At 35.6% G+C, this 10,530-nt stretch overlaps 1 non-coding gene across 1 annotated transcript; it reads left to right on the forward strand.

Annotated features, from left to right (window-relative positions):
* The first annotated feature begins 302 nt into the window (after positions 1-302).
* Positions 303-409, forward strand: LOC114385574. Its single transcript, XR_003660942.1, has one exon. It is a non-coding gene; the product is annotated as a small nucleolar RNA R71 (small nucleolar RNA).
* Positions 410-10,530: the final 10,121 nt, after the last annotated feature.

A 10,530-nucleotide genomic window follows, 5' to 3' on the forward strand; every position in this document is an offset into this window, starting at 1 on the left:
GTACATATTTTTGATTCAAGGCCAGCTGGGTTACCAAGTTAACCAATGCATCCAGTTTGCCTTCAAGCTTCTTAGTTTCAGATGATGCAGATGGGTTTGTAGCTACCTCATGCACTCCTCTAATGACTATGGCATCATTTCTGGCGCTAAACTGCTGGGAGTTGGAAGCCATCTTCTCAATTAAATTTATGGCTTCAGCAGGAGTCATATCTCCAAGGGCTCCACCACTGGCAGCATCTATTATACTTCTCTCCATATTACTGAGTCCTTCATAAAAATATTGGAGAAGAAGCTGTTCTGAAATCTGATGGTGGGGGCAACTGGCACATAGTTTCTTAAATCTCTCCCAGTACTCATACAAGCTCTCTCCACTGAGTTGTCTAATACCTGAGATATCCTTCCTGATGGTTGTGGTCCTGGAAGCAAGGAAAAATTTCTCTAAGAATACTCTCTTAAGGTCATCCCAGCTCATGATGGACCTTGGAGCAAGGTAATACAACCAGTCCTTTGCCACTCCCTCTAATGAATGAGGAAAAGCCTTCAGAAATATGTGATCCTCTTCGACATCTGGGGGTTTCATGGTGGAGCAGACAATGTGAAATTCTTTCAAATGTTTGTGCGGGTCTTCACCTACAAGGCCATGAAACTTTGGAAGCAAATGAATCAGTCCAGTTTTAAGAACATATGGGACATCCTCATCAGGGTATTGGATGCACAAGCTTTCGTAGGTGAAATCAGGTGCAGCCATTTCCCTTAGAGTCCTCTCACGGGGTGGAGGTTGTGTCATGTTCTCAGAATGTGCAAAATCAGAATGCTCAGAATCAGAATGCTCAAAATTATAATGCTCAAGATCAGGATGTTCAAAATCACCAATAACAGAATGCACAGATTCACCAGTAATGGAATGCTCAAAATGATCAAAAGGTATAAAATGATGCCTAACTAATATATGAAATGTCCTATCTATCTCAGGATCAAAGGGTTGTAAGTCAGATGGATTGCCTCTAGTCATACACTACATTCAGCATGCACACAACTAGTTGCCTTATCATGTAAATAAAGGTGTAGGTTTGAACTACAGCTACCCTCAAATGATATCCAAATGACTTGAAATTTTGTGAGCAACCTTATAAAATGATGAGAAGATAGCACAAAAAATTTCAGACAAAAATTCAAAGTCTAACTATGAAAGCTAAAAATGGTAAGTTAAGAAAAATAAGTGAATAAAACTTGAAAAATAAAAAACTTTTGACAGAATCGCTTGTTTTGGACGATGGAGACCTCAGCCGGCCTACGGCATAGTGCCACGGCGTAGGAAATTTTTTTCTACCCCAAATGCATATATAATAATTGCGATTCTGATAACCGGAGCAAAAGTTATGGCCGTTTGAAGTTTTGACAAACACAAAATTTGCTAGTTTTTTGGAACTTTCAAATCTGACCAAACTAAAGGCTCTAGCTATTTTTCCCACAAAATATGGATTAAAAGAAGTTACCACAAAAAAATTCAGCCAAAAATAACAACCCTAGCTACTAAAACAAAAAATCTCAAATAATTCAGCATGGGTGGTCGCTAAAATCCGTCTCTAATTGATTTCTACTACTACTCTGTTTTGCCGCAAGCACAATCTTCACAGCAAAACACCCAAGATTGAAACAGGGGAAACGCTTAATGGGAAAACTGAAACAGAACACACATTAAACAAAATACCAGGACACTAAACAACACTAACACATATACTAACACAATACTAACAATTAATCATAAAACACAAAAGGATTAAACACACACACTAGCTAACTATTATGAACCTTTGGACACTGCTCCCCGGCAACGGCGCCAAATTTGATCGAGGTCGTACCCGAATCAAATAAACATGAAAATGCAGTAACTAGGAAGTGATCCTAGGTCGTTTCCCAACGAGCAGTGACAAACCAAATGTTCATAATATACTTGCAGTAACAGTAACGATTCGGGGGGGGTTTGTTTGTTTTGTGATTAAAGAGCAGAACAAGTAAACTGGAATACGAAATTACTAATATTAAAAATGGGTTGTTTCCTTTGATTCAGAAGTCATTCTCTTATCCTGGGTTATGGAGAATTCGTCCCTAACAGTCAACCACTTAATCCAATCCTATTTCAATTTACTAAGCGAAAATCAACTTAGGGTTGTCAATACGTGATTAGGAACCACATACACCAGTTAGCCCTTCGTCCATTAAGCATGAACGCAAGTTAGGCTCAGAGGCAATTAATCGAACACGAAGCGTGCACTGATTAATATTCACGAATTTGGGATAACTGGTGAAGGGAAAACTGCCAGGGAACCACATTACAAGCGAAACCTCAAAGAGAGTTGGGCTTCTTCCTCAAAAGGAAACAACACCAGAAAATCTAGCCATTCATGGATTCAAACAGAAAACGCAAATGAAACATGAAGCAGAAACGTAAATGAACAAAAACGTAAATGAACAGAAACGTAGATGAAACAGAAACGTAAATGAGAGTAGAAGAAGAAGCAAGAACGAAATTGTAATTAGAAACAAAAAACGTAAAATTGCATTACGTGAACAGTAGCATTAAGCAGAAAAACGAAAACCCTAAAACAAAAGCTCTGAATAATGAATAGCATAACAGAATGCCTTGCACGAATCCCAAGGCTGCTATTTAAAAAGAGTCACTCAAAGTCACTGGGCCCTATTACAATACTCTGGCCCAAAACGAAATAAACACTGAACAACATAAAATAAAATTGCGAAATTTCCTAATTAGAAATTAACTAAGGTAAGCGCTGCTTTATTTGCCCTCTTCAAGTCCATAACCAAAATCCGGATTAAGCCCAATGTTTCATTAATTCCTGAAATTAGATTAAAAACATCAAATTAGCTAAATGAGCCCAAATAATAAAACTGCCTGATTAATTGACAATTAAGACCAATCAGTAATTAAAATGGTGCAAAAGGGTTTAGAAAATAGAAGAAAATGATGGCACATCAGACTATAATGACATCGATTACTTATTTTGATTTAGAGTTGCATTAGATGGATGTAAAGACTATGTTTTTAAATGGCAACATTGATGAAACAATATGGTACAACTAGAAAATTTTATTAAGGTGATTCAAATTTTATGGTGTACAAACTAAAAGAACCCATCTATGACTTTAAATAGGCTTCCTGCCAATGGTATTACAAATTTTATCAAGTTATTATCTCTAATGATTTTGAGACAAATTTGGTTGATGATTGCATATATCAAAAGTTCAGTGGGAGTAAAATTGTCCTTTTGGTATTATATGTTGATGACATTTTTCTAGTCAAAATATAGTTTTTGATATATTCAACATAAAAGATAATAAACCAGAAGATATAGATGTAGATAAAGGAGACAAGTTAGTCTCAAACAGTACCACATTAGTAATCTTGAAAAAGGAATGGACACAAATGATTCCTTATGCTTTAGTTGTAGGGAGTCTTATGTATGTTTAAGATTGTTTTCGTCTTAACATAAATTTTTCGTGGGAGTCCTAGGGAGATATGTGAGTAATCATGGTATGCAACACTAGAAAGTAGTAAAGCATGCAATGCGCTATTTGAAGAGAACAAGTTACTACATGCTTACATATCAAAAGTCTAAAAGTTTAGAGATCATGAGGTATTCTAACTCCAATTTTGTGGGATGCGTAAATAGAAGGGACTCCACATTAGGATACTTTTTTTAACCATGATGATGGAATTAATATATTGTTTTAAGGCATTGAACCATATGATATGACTGCTAAATTTTGTCATTAGCTTGCCTATTGTTGTGACACCATCTACCCAAACATACATATAATTAAGAAAAACATATAAAAATTTGGAATTTAATTAAATCAATTTTATTCAAATCACTTAAAAAAATTCATGTGGGTAAAAGGGGCACATTCACTACACTGCTACCAAATAAAACTTATTAAAAATATCTACTACTCAAAATAAGGTCATCCAAGTTTACAAAAGAACTCTAGTTAAGCAATGGAATAAAATAAAGTAAAATAACATGTTTAGAACATCATGCAATTAAAACAGAAACTCATGCACTAATGTCACATTCTATCAGAGCATTGTGTCTCAGTGTCCTCTAGTACGAGATTCTTTAAAGTCATCCACCTAGTCATCTGCTCCCACGAACACAAGGTTCAAGATCATCATAGGATCCAAACACAAACAACACATAGGGAATGAGTTATCACATTTCTAGATAAAATACAGATAAACAAAGACATAAGCAAAATACATTATAGAAATATTTATAACATAGTTCAAATTGATAGAATCCATGTCACTTCACCACTTTATCATTTAAAATTCATTTTTAAATCTCCAATCACATTTCACATGAATCACATTTGACTCAAGACGGAACAACACTCACCAATTTCATAATAAATAATTCGCAAATGTTATGCAACAATTTTACTAAGACTCAAGCCTATATGCAATATGGTATCATGCTAGTGAAAAACAACACTAGGGCGCTTAGAAGTACATAACAAGACACACCATATAATGGGTATGTCAGGTCACTCTCACTAAGTAAGATCATAAGGCGATCAATCAAGGTCACTCTATTTTGTGAGAATGCTCCAACTATATAGGATCAACATAGGCTTAAAGGAGTACTCAAACCGAGTGTATTTACCCCCAAGGTCCATACTCTAAAGAATTTGTTAGGGTCTCACCTTCCTGATTCAGGTCCAACCCCTAAAACAACTTTTGCACGTAGCCACTACTCGTGAATTATACAATACCCATGACCTCACACTTGTTTTCAAACACTTTTAATACATTGTGCTACAATTTAACACTTCAGATTCCTAACTTGGACCCCTACACTTTTCTTTTAACACCTCATGCATAAACATTTTTCTCAAGGTAAACACCAGTTGGGTTATTGTATAATTCATAACTCACAACACAAGTATTGTCACATCAAGTATTAACCACACACTTATTTACAATCATATCACATGTCCACAATTTAACATCTCACAATGTCACAATCCACCATCACATGTTCACATGTATCCCACAGATTAACACATGCTCAATTTGCCACTTATATTCAATCTCAATCACAATTTCATAATCCCAAAATGATGTCATTACGCCTCATGTTTATTTATACATCTTCATAATATTCATAACAATATTCATTAGTTACAACATACACCTGTACATCAAATCTAACCATAGTATTCTCAAACTCCAACACTTGAATAATTTTCGGAATCATACTATAACAACACCACAATATTATTTACATCAAATATATATATATATATATATATATATATATATATATATATATATATAGCACACATCACACTGGATCATGAATTTCAAGTAAGCTTTCGGTGCACTAACTCCAAATATTTATATGAACACTTTACCATACATTTATATGCATGTAACTAACATGAAACAAGGCATATGAATAAACAATTCAAATATATAAAAAGTAGAAAGCAAATCTACTAGACTCAATTATATAAAAAAATTATCATAAGTAAATATTTATATAGTAACTAAAGGTGCCATTGAAAATACCTTTCCAAACTAACATGCATAATATGATATTATTAACATGAGTTAATCCCAAATATTTTTAAAACACGCGCGCGCGCGCACACACACACACACACACACACACACATATATGTATATATAAATGTAAAAATAAATGTACATGAATTCATATATATTATTTAAGAATACACCACATAATCTACTAGGAATCTTTGGTCAATTTCAATTATAATATTAATTTCAAACTAAAGAAACCCAAAAAAAGCAAGAAAAGGGGAACATACAAAATCAATATCTCACTTCCTCTTAGAGTAAATTTCTCCTTACTTAATCTCATCAATTCATGCAAATTAGAAAAAGTTGTCCTAATTTCTAGGGCTCACACTCAACACAAGAACATATCAATTTTATAGCAATTTCACATCGGGACATCAATTGGTTCATCAAACATATATAATTCACAATTATAGTTGTAAAGATAAAATCAAAATTGTAGAAACACCCCAAAACTCATCTCAATTGTTCCTCTAAGGATTCCTACGCATGTTCTCACTACTCCCCAACTATAAATAACTCATCCCTTACCTCTATGTAGACTCACGTGTATAGTCCGACACTGATAACGGCATCAATTTCACCATCCACAAAAATTATTTCACAAATCCTAACGGGTCCCTAAGATTCCTTAAGCTTTTTCTTCAGTTGCTTTGTTAGGGTTTCCAAGCATTAGAGAGAAGAAGGAATTGGAGCCTCAATTTTACTGTCTGCTGAGAGGCGAATTTCACCATCCATAGACATTATTTCACAAATCCCAACTGTACGGATGTTCGAAAATGAGTTCTGAACCTGGTGTTCAAATTTCACGATTATCCAACGGTTAACGAGTCTGGGATCATAGTTTTAGTAGGACATGTTTGGGTGTGTAACAACCCGCCTCATCGCTACAATATCACCACTCTAAACCGCGAGAATTTCAATTTTTAAATGAAAACTCCGTTAATTTGCTTATGAAAAATGAAAGTAATTTTTTTTCTCGATATAGATTTACCAAACAATGCACCATTACTTAAGTGAGTACATATATATAGGTATAGTAACTCAGTACACATCATTCACATAATGGAAAGTAAATTTGTTCATACATATAATTAAATTTGTGATTTACATCCTCAATTCAAAAAAAAAGAATTATGGAAACAGCTATGGAGGAGTTGATTAACAAAACACAACTCTCTCCCAAAATAATCTCAATGTTATCACATCGGCTTGGCGGCTCCACAAAAGAATCTCACTTCTTGTACTCTGCTGCTATCATTCTGCTCCCACAAACAAAGGTTCACGATCATCACAGGTACCAACCACACGATACAAAAATTGCGAGGGGTGAGTAATGTAAGCTCCATTGGAGCTTGTAGGCCTAGGATCTTCTTCATCAATGGATTCCTTTGCTTCTTGGAAGATGAATGGCAGCGGAATGGAGAAGGAAGAGGGAGAGGAGACGCCACTTCAAGGAGAAGATGAGTCTAGAAGAAGCTCACCACCATAGGAGGCCATGGATAAGAGCTTGGAGGAAGAAGGAGATGAATGAAGGGAGAGGAAGAGAAGAGCACGAAATTTTGTGCTCTAAATGAGCTTTGAAATCTGAATTTTAATATTCAAATGATCAAAGTTGAAAAAAATGCACACACATGACCTCTATTTATAGCCTAAGTGTCACACAAAATTGGAGGGAAATTCAAATTTCACTTGAATTTGAAATTGAATTTGTGGAGCCAAACTTTGGAGCTAAAATTTCACTAATTATGATTAGTGAATTTTAGTTATGGTTCAGCCCACTAATCCAAGATCAATTCCAAGATTCTCCACTAAGTGTGCTTAGGTGTCATGAGGCATGAAAAGCATGAAGGACATGCACAAAGTGTGACTATATGATGTGGCAATGGGGTGTAGTAAGCAAATGCTCACCTCCCCCTCTAAAATTTAATTGGTTTGGGCTTCTACCAATTCAATTAAATTTATTTCTAACCACACACATCAAATATCCACTTAGTGCATGTGAAATTACAAAACTACCCCTAATACAAAAACTAGTCTAGGTGCCCTAAAATACAAGGGCTGAAAAATCCTATATTTCTAGGGTACCCTACCTACATTATGGAGCCCTAAATACAAGGCACAAAAATAATGAAACCTTAATCTAATATTTACAAAGATAAACGGGCTCGTACTTAGCCCATGGGCCCGAAATCTACCCTAAGGCTCATAAGAACCCTAGGGCCTTCTCTTGCATCTCTGGCCCAATCTACTTGGAGTTTTTCTATCCAATGCCCTTGCGGGGTAGGATTGCATCATTCCCTCCCCCTTGAAAAGGATTTGACCTCAAATCCCGAGGTTCTTGAAACTCTGGGTTTTTTTCCTCAACACCTGTAAAAAGAACAAAAACATATGTATTAGTGGTGTTTAGTATGTTGAAGTAAGGTAAGGTCTGAAAACTCATTTCCTGGGCATCTTCCCATGAAGGAACATGGTTCCTCACCAACTCAATGAGTGGTGCTACAAGAATAGACAAATATGGGGCAAACCTTGTGTAAAAGTTTGTTAAGTCTTGGAAGCCCCAAATTTTTCTTACACTTGGTGGAGCGGGCCACTCAGGAATGACCTTTATTCTCTTAGGGTTCATGGGAACCCCTTGATCACAATTTAAAAAATTAAGAAAAGTAAAGCAATAAAACATACCTTTTTCTGTATTTTCATGTTGATTATTCCTACCAAAAAGTATGACAAACCTAAGGTGTCCCATATGAGTACCTAAGTTTGTATTGAAACTAAAAATAAGAACAAACCTACCAAATGAGTCCCTATGTACACAAATCATGAAGATGTTGGGTGCACGAGTGATTTTACAAATGAGTGTTGCACCACCCAAAGCATTCATCATACCACATATTTTAGGGATTTGGTGCCTAATAATACCTATTTTGGGCACCAACAAAGCACAAGGATTTAAGCTCTTGCGAACCAAACCCTCATCCAACAACTCCTTTACTTGAGGAATAAACTCAAGCCTAAGAGGTGTGGCAATGCGAACAAGTGTCTTTTTACAAAGGAGAAAATGTGGAGGTTGTTTAAGAGGGGAAATTTCTTTAATATTTGTCTTTATTTCAAAATGTCTTTCCTTCTTAGCTAACCTCTTGGAGGAGACACTTACCTCCTTACACTCCTCCTTAACCATTAAAGGTTGTCCTTCTTCTTGGGGGTAGATCTCTTCACTAGATTCTTCCCTTTTTGCTTCTTCACTTTTATTAGAGGAAGGTGAAGTAGTAGCCTCATCTTGGCTACTATAAATGTCTTGGCCCCTTATAATCATGGTTTTCTTGGTGGGGTATTGAGAAGTAATGTGTCATCTTCCAAGACATTTAAAGCACTTCATGGAGCTAGTCTTCTCTTGCTTACTAGCCTTAAGGGGTTGCTTTTCTATTGTCTTCCCCTTATCATCTTTGGGCTTAGAAGGTCTCATCCCTAAGATTCCTTGACCTTGGTCTTTCTTTGGATAAGAGTGAGAGCCATAAGATTTTGAAGTAGACTTCCTTTTAAGTTGTTGCTCTACCCTTATTTCCCAATCTAAATTAGCCTCTACATTGTCCTTCCTATGGAAGTATGGGAGTTTATTGTTAACCTCTTGAGGCTTTCTTTCATTTTCTCTCCTATGGGAGTGAGGTCTAAGATGTGACCTATGCCTTCCTTCATAATAGTCACGAAGTTCTTCACTTAGGCTCTTGCAAGAGTTATGACTACTATAGGAGACATGTTTTTCTCTTTTCATTTCTTTCATTATTTTTCTTCTTTCTTCCTCTCTTATTTTCTTTCTTTCATCTTGACTTATTTCTTCCACTCTTTTTTTACCTTTTTCTTTTCTCTCTTGTTTTTCTTTCCACAACTTAAGGGATCTCAACTCATCTAATATCTTATACAAGGGGTCCTTAGGAGTAGAAACCTCACCATTAACACTAGATGAAGAATGAAGACTCATGTTGGTTCCTAAGTTATGGTTCTTTCTTGTTGGGGGTTTGAAAACAAAAGGTAAAATAAACTATGGTTGAAACTAGCCAAAATAAACACTATAAGAGGTGTGAAAGATAAGGTAAAAACTAATTGGTAAAAGGCAAGCTATCTAGGTGGTTTGACAATGGAGGGTAAAAGAAATAAGCTATGAAAGTAAGCAAGAAATTAAAGTGCAAGAAATGCAAACTAGGCGGATCCTAAGAGTGTTTAGATGACCTCATTTAAGGTTCCCAACAAAACACTCACTATCCTAAGGGAAAATTGCCTAAATTATTACACACAAATGGAAGTAGGGAGACCTAGCGGAGGCTCCCAACTTACTTCCAATGAAAGGCCTTTTTGTTACAAAATTTGAAAGTAAAACAAATTGCCAATTACAAAATTACAGAAAAAAAAAAGTCCTCAATTGTGGTGGCTATTCTCTCTTTAGTGTTTCACTCAATTTGGAGTGCTTCTTAGTCCAATAGCTCTTAAGGTGGTTGGCCCCTTTCTTCTTGACTCAAATTCTTCAAGATATGGCACCAATCCTCCTTTCCAATTCCCTATATGGCAACTCACAACCAAGGAAACAAAGAGACAAGCAATAACCAAAGACCAAAAAAAAAATGAAATGAAAGCTAAACCAATAGAGTTTTAACAAGACAAATTTCCAAGGATTATTCAACAATTAAAGCAATGAAAAGCACAAAAGAGCAAGCTAGGACTCAAAGAGAAACCTAGAATGGCTCTAGAGTAGAGTAGAAAAACTCTAAAAAAAAAAGACTCAAGAAACCTCTAGTTTTGGCACTTGTTTTCACAATAATTTTCAATTGAAATTTCAGAACTAGGATTGGTATAAAATAGGCACCAATTATAGAACAAATTTTGAGCCAAAACAACAAGCACACTTTCCTTTG

The sequence above is a fragment of the Glycine soja genome, chromosome 14, assembly GCF_004193775.1.
Source record: "Glycine soja cultivar W05 chromosome 14, ASM419377v2, whole genome shotgun sequence".
Lineage (NCBI taxonomy): Eukaryota > Viridiplantae > Streptophyta > Magnoliopsida > Fabales > Fabaceae > Glycine > Glycine soja.